Source organism: Xiphophorus couchianus, chromosome 15, assembly GCF_001444195.1.
Source record: "Xiphophorus couchianus chromosome 15, X_couchianus-1.0, whole genome shotgun sequence".
Classification (NCBI taxonomy): domain Eukaryota; kingdom Metazoa; phylum Chordata; class Actinopteri; order Cyprinodontiformes; family Poeciliidae; genus Xiphophorus; species Xiphophorus couchianus.
Window position 1 is genome coordinate 12097400 of NC_040242.1, and position 11570 is coordinate 12108969.

The following is an 11570-nucleotide window of genomic DNA, read 5'->3' on the forward strand; positions in this document are numbered from 1 at the left end:
CAAGCACACTCGGATTAATCCAAGCATTAATGGTGGATATATGAGGGTTAGCTACCCAGGTCCTGCTGGAGGAAAACTTTCCCGAACTCTGACATTTCTAGCTCTGCTCATCTTCTCTGTTCTGGTTTCCAAATAGCAAAGCTTTAGACTCATCTGTTAAAAGAATGATACTCCAGAAGTCATGGTCCTTGTCTACGCTATCTCTATTAGTCTTCTGTCTGTTTTTTCTTATAGAGCAATGATTTCTTTTTTGCACAGCTCCCACTGAATGAAAATTGTCCTTACACGACCTAGCATATCAACTGTAGCAAAAAGCTAATTTAGGTGTGTGATATGTTAGTTGTTTTGTGCTTTTTTTACATTTTGAGTTCTCTCTCAGTGTACATGTGTGGATACTTGGACCTTGGCATGTTGGGAATTATTTAAATTGTCCTTAAAGTGTTTACTATAATCTTAAGGGCAGTTTGAAATTCTTTTGGGACCTTTTTAAATTGATTACCGCAGACTCATAAACTGCTGCGGTGTTGACCCTATCCGAGTTCTTACCATAGTTTTTCACTTCAACACTCAGGACCACACCAACTGAATTTCTGAGATTTAAGTATTTGAAACTTTCCCAGAAATGCTGATTAATGTCACCATGTGCTCAATTGCTGCGCAATCTGGGATGATCCTAATTTATTCTTTTCCATAAATTACAAATTACAAATCCATGTGTCCGAACATGATAGAAGTGAACATAATCTGTCATAGGTGAGTGTTTTCTGCTGTGTTTACAGGACTTCTAAATATCTAGTGCTTTTGGAACCATGATATTGAAGTGAAAAGAGTGTAGTTTTACAGTAAACATTTTAAAATTAATCATAGCAGGTGTAATAAATTACAGTAAGACACATACCTCTAAGAAAGCAGCTTTCAGATGAGAAAATTGCTCTTAATAAGGCAGTCGGTGGATTTTAAAGAAAATACCCACCAGTGTGAACAAATTTGTTGATTTCACACTTTGTTGTCATTTCAAACAATCTGAAAGGTGACCAATTATTTTCACATATATAAACAGGCATCTGTGTTCGCCTGCGCGGTTGACAAGATGGTGCCTCAGGGTGTAACGGCATCCTCCTGCCCCAGACCGACGGTTGGGCGGCTGTCTACTCCGTGTCCCGATTGACCTTCCGTTGGCTACAACGCTGGCTGAATGCACATCTGACACACTCCCGTCCTTTGTGGTGCAATCCTGTGGAAGTCATTTCATTTACTGGCCTTTCAACTCCAGCCAATATAAGGGGTGAGCGGGGGGGCTGGGTGAGTAAGTCTGTGTTTAATCAGCCTGCCACAAAGCATTCCCCTAAACAAAATCAGTCATGATGTTCGGATTGAAAAAAAAAAAAAAACACTCAACAGAAAATTGACATAAACAAAAACTTTGGCAATTTTTTATCTTTTAAAGACAATCGTGGTAGAAAGGGACTCCATATTGATAATGCCAATTGTGGTGATTGCTTAGCAAATAAAATTAGAGAATAAAGTACTCCACTAAAATTGCTGATGTTGTTTTATGCGCGTTGCCTTAATTACAACAATAAGACTTTTTTTGAAATATGACAGATCAGGACCCCTTTTCAAGCCAAACTATTTCTGAGCAATCTCCAATGGAAGATTTCATCTTTTCGATGTCACAGGATCTTGAAAATGGACTAAAATCATTAGTTTCCAAAGTGGATACTGCAGTAGATAGCATGATTTCATCATCCCTACCCCTCAAAAAAACATCTGGCACAAAAAGCCCAAAACTGCAAGGAACAAAGTAGTAAAAAAATACTAAATCAAAAGCTCTTGATAAAATGTCTCTTTAACTTGTGTGACAAGATTATCCGGGTTTTTTTTTTTCCTCTTTTCTTCTGTCACACAGAGGGGAATTAGGGCATGGCCCACTGTCCTCCTACTGACTTTCCATCTCATAAAACCCGTTTCATTCTCTTTAAAATGCAGCTTACTGTCAGGCTCGTTGGCAAGCTCTGGTCTGTTAATCACCCATTCCTGATGCCACACACAGTAAATCTATTATCACACTCCTAAATACAACTTTGTGCCGGGCCAACCGGCTTCAGACACTCTTTCTGTATACTCACATTTCATCCTTTGGCTCATACGAGGATTATTCATCGGCCGAGGTGTGAGTCCCCTGAGAATAGGCCTTAAAGTGTCAGTCATGTTTATTCGGAGTGGTGTTGTCTTAGACGATGTAACCAGGTGAAAGTGACTGAAAGAGATAGGAAACCATCAATATGTTCACTGTGTAAATTGAAGAAGGTCATGATTTATGGCTCCTGGCTGCAGGGTGCATACATGCTGAATCTACTCTTTTTTTTTCCTGCTCTAGTCCGGCTCAAGGACAGGTAAGCGTTCCTTTTTCCACAGCTCATCCCTAACACCACTGCTGCGCAGCCTGTGGCACTTGCTGATGAACGTCTCTGCTGTTTTTTCTCTGTTTTTTCTTAAAGGAGTTGAGCACCATCTATGGGTGGCAATAATAACTGAGGGGAAGCGTAGATGATCAGATAGCAGTATGTTCAACTTTTTTTTCCTTATTTTTCCTCACCTCATCAGTCATTCTCTTCTGTCGCTGGGGTCTCAGACATAGAGGGGGCAGCTGTGGGTATCTAAGACCCTTGAACAGCTGCAAATCCCCCAAAGGCATCGCATCTGTTCAAATCACACAGCCTGTATCTCTGCTACAGCAAGTTACAGTACTTAACAAGGTTCTGAATGGTCTATTGACCATTGAGCAGATGGTGAGTTATGGTACGATGTTATAGGACTGAGAAGAAAGCGGACTTTCCTCCTTGCAGGGTTCATATGGAGTCTGTAATAGCATACAATTGTATGGAATATGAATTCACTTTTTTCCCATGTTGAACATGTACAGAAAAAGAAATGTATGGGGAAAATGTTTGAATTTGCATTTCATGTTCTTAGTCTTTTATTCATTGTGTCTTACTTCCATTCCATCATTTTGGCCTTCTTTTCCTCCTTGTTTTCTAATTGGTTCCTTCTTAATTTCTTCCATTCTTTGTGTCTTCATTCTGTCTTTCTTCATTTTTGTCATTTCTCCCAGCCTTTCCTCCCTTTTTTCCTTATTTTCTTCCTACTTTCTGTCTTTCATTCTTTTGTTTTATGTGTTATTCCTTACTTTCTGACTTTAGTTCGTTGTCATTTCTTCCTATCTGTAATTTATTTCATCTTTCTTTCCTTGTGTCCTTGCATTCTTACTTCACTTTGTGTTTTTTTTTTATTTCGTTTTCGGATTCCATATTCATTTATTTATCTAATTATTCAGTTCATTATAATAATTGTCAAACTTGCGTGTTGCTTTGCTATTTAAAACTATCCTAGAGGATTGAGATTTCAAAGGTTAAGTCTGCAACTTTTACATGCAAAATATGTAAATGAGTTGAAAATGGGACATTTTAATAAGGCCACATGAGGAGAAATCAGCACTTAGTCATAAATTCATTTCAGAAGGCCAATAAACACAACAAAGTCTTCCCTTAAACTTAAAATATATTATTTATTTGTATGATTTATTGCATCTGGGCACCTCCGATAGTCTTCCTCTGCCTTCGGAGTGAGCAGACGGCACAAATGGAGCGCTCATTAGCATTTGACCTCCACATTATGCTTTGTTTACCTGCCTCTACTCACCTTTATATCTCCTCAGACAAAATCAGGGCTTTTTCACTGAAGCATCTCGACTGTGACACAGTTTTGTTATTGCGCGCCAAAGCTAAACACCACATTTGCATTGCAAGACTTTTTTCTTTTTTTTTTTCTTTAGTGAACAGAAGCAAGCCAAGGCCATAGGAGCTCAGTCATGTAACGGGACTTATCTCCTCCTGGATACTGTCATCAGCACTCTGCAGTCCCTTCAGCTACTCAAAAAATCCCCTGGGATGATAAAGAGAAAAATGAACAAAAGTTATTCATCTTATTATGCAAAAGGAAGAAATTGTGGGTTTACTAATTGCATACTTGAGCAAACCGAATTGAAAGCACTTCCATGTTTTCCGATGTGATACAAAATAATTATATTGTAAATAATTTGTTGTGCTGATTGTGAAGTAGAAGCAAGCTAGGGGAAATCATTTCAACTGCAATTATGTGCTCTACAAAAAGTATTTTCACATTTTATGGGTGAGCAGATTATGCATACGGCGTGAGCAAATACAATCAACAAGTAAGGGCAAATATCCACCGAAAATGTATCCGAAAACATGACACACACACACACACAAACACTGCGTTAGCAGATTGGTGGGCGTAGCAGGTAGCTGTGGTTAATTGCACAGCGAGAAACTGTTCTCTAATTTATTTCTCGCCTGTACAAGAGTGATCATGAAGCTGCTTTCATTTCACAGAACACAATTTTCATATTTAATGAGCATGACTCCAATACAATTACAGTAATTAGTCAAATCTCACTCACGGCCAATGGAGCTCGCCACCATTATTAGTGGATCTTATTAATGATGTTGCACATGCGGTGCTCATAGGGTAATTGAGGGCATGTGTGGGTATATGGGAGCGGGAATACTGGAGATTGGAAAGCAGTGGTGGTCTGTTTTCTCTCTTTGCTTATGCTAAGTGGAGGTTGATTTAACGTTAATATTGTTAAACCTGAAAAAAGGCTGCTGGATTTTCCAAAATATTAATTATTTTGATTTTCTTCAATGCAGGAACTGTAAAAACATAATTCTAGTTTGTTTGAGTCTTTGTTTGTGACTCAATTTTTTTCTCTTGCCAGAATACTTAAATATACTTACAGTGCCTTGAAGAAATATCTGTGTACCCTTTGAAGTTTTGCTTTTCACACAATATCAAACTGAAGTTTGATTTTATTAGGATTTGTTTTGTAACATACTGACACAAAATAATAATTAAATGTGAAGTGGAATGAAAAGGATATGTGCTTTTGAATTTTCTTCACAGACAAAAAATAGAAAATTGTGGCATGTATGTGTAAAGTTTAAAGCAATCCCAAACACTGAATATCTCACAGAGCTCTGTTCCTCCCATCGTCTGAAGCACAGACTAAAAAAAATTAGTTGTTGCAAAATAAAATGTAAACAAATTCAAGAAAGTACAGCAGATTTCAGTTTTAATTGGTTTTGTATATTTTAAGCATTGATTCAAGTGATGCACCTCTCTGCTTCTTTGCATCTTAATTACAAAGCTGGTATCAGATGTTCTTTTCCAATCCGGACTGTGTCCATGTCTGTAGCCAATAAATCTATTTCTGTTTTTAGATCTATTTTGAGTTCTCTGTGATGGGCTGGCAACTAATCCAGACTGTACCCTGTCTTTCACCCAAGGACCGCTGGAGATAGGACAAATTCTTTTTGCTAGTCTTTAAAATGGGAATCACAAGAGAACATGCTATTCGAACGACATCAATTGGACACCGGGTCCTTATTATGGTCTCGCACAGATTTTCAGGTACCTGGCTTCTTGAAGTTGCTGGTGAGGCTTCTCGTTTGTAGACAAAAGTACTATTGTGAAAATTTACCATTGAGAAAGGCATACTATGGATTGTGTGAAGAAAAAGAAACTGAAAAAAAGGTTTTAATATTCTTTTCCACTAGTCTTTACATAAACAAGTGAACATTTTAATCTCAGAAGTTTGTCTCAATGGCCTCTTACACAATTAAGGGCAGTGTCACCGCTAAGTTAATGAGTGCGACGCTGCAACAGAAAAACCTCCATTAGCGCCACATAATTAGCGTAACACAGAGGAATTAGAGAGCCACAATGGCACCGCTTTGGTGTTTTTATAATTAAACAGTGGAAAAGACAACAATTAAGCCCAATCTTAAAGCCTCCCTCAATCTCATTTAAGCCAGAAAGGACATGTTTTGTTTTCCGGAAGCTCTAGAGATGCTGCTGCTGCTTCAGTGGGAAGTTTGAATTACAGCTCAAAGACAAGAGAGTGAGGGGAGGTCATGACAACAATGTGTGAAACACAGAGCAACAAGAAGAGTTGTGCATAGCTCTTCTTACTCATTTCTTCAAGAAGGATGTATTAAAAATGTTTGGATTTCATGTGCTAACTTTGCATCAATTGTTTTTACTTTTTATTTTCATTGGACACCTATTTAAGTATTTATTTATGAAACACTGCTAGATGGTTTACTGGTTTGGCTGAAGTACTTATAATAACACAGCATGTGAAGAATGAAATAGCTAGAGCAACAGGTTACTCAAACAAAACATGGAAGTTTGGCTTGTTAGATGTAAAAGGTAACATTTTAATTCTACGAAAAATAATAATGAATAAAATCTCAAAGTCCAGGAAGAAGAGTTTTTTGTTTTAATTCTCAAATATGAGATTTCATGCTGATATAAAACTGATGAATCTAAGAGAAATGCTGAGTACGAAAGACATGACTCTAAGGTGCTTCCTCTTCCTCTGGGTTTAGTTTCTCTGCCCTTTCTCTCCAATTTGCAAAACCTCAATCCCTGTCCCTCGCATTGATGCCAAACCTGCGTGACCTAGGTCAAGATCAATAACGCAGTTTAAAAAGGATGGACTGTGTAAATAGAGACGATGGATCCTGCAGATGAGGATGGCTTGACCACGGCCAGCCTTCAGCTGCAGCTGCAGCAGTACTGTTCCTCAACAGTAGCATTTGATCAAGTCTAAAATCAGTGACTACTCAGGAGGACATAAATATGGGGCCACAAAACTGTGACAAATACTCAACATTTTCTTTGTAGTGTTAATGAAGATGACGACTTTGGGCCTCCATTTTTGCAGACAAAAACTGTTCAATAATTGCACAAATACACCATATAAAGAAAGAAGTGTATATTTCTGCTGATTATGTTAAAATTACCACTTAATCTAAATAATTATGTCACTGTAATTTTAGTCTGAAACTTGTCTAACATGTTTTTGTAAAACTTTGTAAAAACTGTTAAAAGACACACAAAGCTCTTTATGAAAGCCAAAAAGGGGACAAAGTCACAGATTCAGGTCAGATTTGTTTAAAATCAGTTTAAAATACTTTTAATTCACCAATTTAACAAAAGCAAAAGTTTTGTAGTTGTTTTTTTATTTTTTTACTTTTATTGCTAAGGGCATCTGCGTACATGTAAATAAAGAAATAACGGAGTTCAGAAAGGACCCTTGAGGAACTCCAGATCTAATTAAAGCTACAGCCAAAGAATATTTATTTATTTTGTCTCTTATGCCTTGTGTAAAAAAAGACTCAAAACACTGTAAGACGTGTTTTGTAAGACATTTTTTTCTTTCATCATATTAGACTCAAGAATACAATGGTTTCAGAATGAGCTATATTTAGTTTTCCAACTCCATACTTGAAGGTTATTCAAATTGATACAGGTCTATATTATTTTGAACCAGATTTAGATTTGGTTAGAGCTTTCATTCCAATTTGAAACTGGAATGTTCTTTTAAACCTCAGGCAGAAAGCATAAATTAAAAATAACCTTAGGCATTAAACACAATTATCTAGCAGTGTTTCATAACACAACTTAAGAAAAACTTGAATGGACGTCATCTAAGAGATGAAGTTGTTTCAATACATCTGTCAATTAAAAAACAGACTCAGGCTTCACGAAAAGACTGGGGAGGTTTTACTAATGACAGAAAAACTGAAAAACTTACCAGGTTTCATCTTGGAACAGAAACATCCAAAAGGTTTATAAAAGAATAAGGGACGTAAGGTAGTTGATAGATACTAGATAAGATACAGTATGTAAGAAATCTTGACCCTTTTTTAAAGTTTAACATTTGTAAACGTTTATGGAGTTTGTTCTTTTTCCACTTAATCAAGAATTTCCTCGACTGAATCACAAAAATTTAAAGAATTAATCTGTCATCTTTAATTTATTTCTATACCGAAGCTGTATCAAACATTTTTTAATATATTCAGCAAGAATCCCCAAGATAGACTTTTCACAGTAGAATCTATGTTGTTGCCTTTTTATGGGTGTGTTTCACTTGCAACAATTCCCAGAAGGAATAAACTCAGCTACATAAAAATGCTGACCCAATACATCCACTGAATAGGTGAAGTCTTGGTGTAATTCATTCCTGCAGCATCAGTATGAACAAGATTTATATGTTTTTTTAAACGTGGAAACCCACCGTTTTTAGCACGTTTCTATAGGGCACATTACCAGATAGCATCTTGTCATCTAGGTAAATTTATAGAGAAAACAAAAGCATTATTCACCCACATTTACACAGCATGCATATCGAATATAACACTTTGTGAATGCAGAACGTGCTAGTCATTATTCTACTTATCTTACTTGTGTGACAGAGCACATTTGAGAGCATAAACCAACCTATTACCACACCTGTAAGCTATAGGGAGCAAACCAATCTACTGGACCTGGAGCCAGGCAGCTGCTCATATTAATCTTACAGCCCACTTCCTTTTATGACACAAAGCAAATAGTCATAAATGCTCTTATCTGCCTTTCTAATAGTGGGGACGTTCCAATCAGATTCATGGTGGCATAAACTATAGCATTTCATCTTTATCATTTCAAACAATCACTCCTTTTTCATGGGGATCGTTAATAATAAACAGACAGCTTGTTGCATAATGAAATTCAAAGCTCTATCGTTTTGAAGGATCTCACATTCCGTTTACCTGTATTTACATATTTTTTGTGGGCCTTTGTTGTTTCACTGCAGTAACAGGCATGATGAATGTGTGGTTGAGGTTCTGCTGGGACATGCTACTCGACACAGAACTGATCTGTAATCGGGACTTCTTCACTGGAAACTTTGGTGAGTCTCAGTATTGCAACACAATGAACAGTCCCTTTAATGTCTTTGTTTTCTGCAGTGTTCACTAATTGACATCACTGCTGTTTTTGCTATGCATTGCAATATACAAAATGCAAGATTAATTAAATATATATAGAAATGCAATTAAGTATTAAAAATATGCATTTTCTTGAGATTATCGCAATATTTTTCCAGCGCAAGACTTGTCATTTATATAAAGTGAATAAAAATTTTGGGCAGTGTATTCTTCATAATCAAATTTTCCGACTCCTTTGTATACTCTGCATAATTTGAAGAATTTTGATTAATCAATTAATAGTCCGTCCTCAAGGTCTTTTTATAAACCTATCATTAATAAAGGAAGACATTCAATTAGCAGCGAAATCTTGATTGCTGATTTTGTCATAACAGGCCCCTTTTTTTTATTCATTTTTTAAAAATGTGAGTATGGCATGAGAAGAAGAATTAACTAATTTCATTAATCTAATTGTCATCGCTCTCAACCATCCCACTAACAAGTCCAAATTAATATGATTAATCAATTTGACGACATACAAACCCATTCAATTACAGTTTTCAAAGGCAAGTGGGTGTGTTGGGGTGATAGGGAGGCGCAGCAAATGAAGGGAGGATGGCTTCTGAGCAGCTTCCTCTGTGAGGAGACCAGCCCACAATGTGGAAATCAAGAGAGGGCAATTAGTCATTTTGAATGGTAAACAAACGTTGATGAAATATGGAGGGCGAAAGCTGCACCATTACTCTGACTTATTTGGGGAAAAAAATATTGTATTGCTTTATGCAGAGAAAAATAATGGCATATCAAAATTTTTAGCCACAGAAAACCAAATGTCAGTTGTTTTTTTTTGCAACAAAAATAATCAGGTTTAATTCAAGAATTTAAATAAGTGCTCCACTTGATTAACAGGCTCAAAATCCAATATCCCTGCATTGTATTTGAAACAGTAAAAATAAGGTTATTAGCACTTCTGAATATTTGTTCAATGGATAAAAATTGAATACAATCTACTTTTGTAACCATTTTGGGTCAGTGTTTGAAAGCACTGACAAAAAGTAAAGAAACACATTATCATTAGTTTATTTTATTAATTAGCTTTTCCCTCTGGTCCATTGATCTGGTGATATTATTTATATATCAATCCAGAATCAGTCTTTTGTGGCCTTCTTAAATTTATACTTCTAGATGGGTTATTCAGAGAACAAATGGTAGAAATGTGGTGTTATGATGGTCAGAACGCCATTAAAATAACAGCAATAAGAAAATAAGCATTCTGTTACTTCAGTTTAAAGAAACCAAAATGTCTAAATTGTCAGTCGTGTGTTTTTTACTTTATGTTTTCAAATAGCAGAGAAAGCTAATCTCAAACCTCATAAACGTTTTTGCACTTTAATTGAGGTATTGTGTGGCTCAACGTAAAAATTTGACACCAAAGTTGTAAAAAAAGATGCAGTACCAAAAAAGATTAATTTGAAACATTTGATTTACTATTCTGTTTGGATGCACTGCTAAAGTTTGACATTGTGGTGTCAAGTCAGAGTCAGAGTCCAGGAGCACATGTATACACAACCAGACACAACCTTATGAAGTACTGACTTGAGTGGAATTTTTTCCTTTACATTCTCACCAGTTTTAGTGATGTAAACACGCCTCCTAGCACTGATTCACATTTGAACCACAATGGATGCCTGTTGACTGCCTTTATCTGATTTGTATAATACACATCTAAAGTGAAGAGAGTGCTGGCGCAGCAGTTTGGGTGATGTCCTTTTATGCAACCTGCCTTATCAGCCCTGCATCACTCCTCTGCTAACCCATTTCTGATTGAGCACAGTGATTATATTAGCTTTTATAAAAGGAATAGTTCATAGAGCATTCTAATTTAGGAATTGAGGTATTACATAGGAGACAATTAGACCGTGGTTCGATTGCTACGCTGAGGCTTAGATGCTGACAGCCAAGAGAGGGCTTTGAAATGTCATACCAATTAATCTATCCAGCCATCAAACAATATTCTGGAAACAAAGTCGAGGGGGTGCGATCAATCCGCATCACTTTTCTCCTCACCGGGTTATGGGAAAATTGATTTGCCAAACAAAGCATTTTAGAAGCAGTGCATGGACTTGTTGGGGATCTATTAGCCTCCATTGAGCATTTTGTTTAACATAGGATTTTCATCACAGAAGAAACGCCGTGTCCTCAATACTGTGAGCCACAACTTTACAATTGCTGATTTCTTTGCTCTTGCTCAAAAACCTTTAGAAAGTGCTGATTGTGATCAAAAGGACCAAACTTCCATTGTGTTTAAAGTATAATAATGAGCCTGATTTTTGTTTTATAATTGTTGCTACAACAGATTATGGGAGAGTAAATGAAAACTGTCGAAGCAAGGAAGCATGAATCCCTGGTCTTAGTATTTTTGTGTACTGTGAAGTTATTCTGCCATCCTATACAGTGTGGCTGCCTTAAGCTGTATCATGAATCCCTTGAGCAGTGTATTGTTCTAACTGTATCACATTGTGCCCGTCATGCTGTTTTAGAGAGGAGAAAGCTTCCTCTATGGGATTTCTCCTTCCCCCTTCCCCTGATAATCTATCTCTCCCTAAAGGCTAGGCCTCCCTGACCTTGTCTTATTCACTGAGGGCGCCTTAAGTGAAAGAACTGAGGCCTGAATGGACCATTTCTCCTCTTTTAACACCCCTTGAATGTCATTGGTGAAATATGAAGTCATTA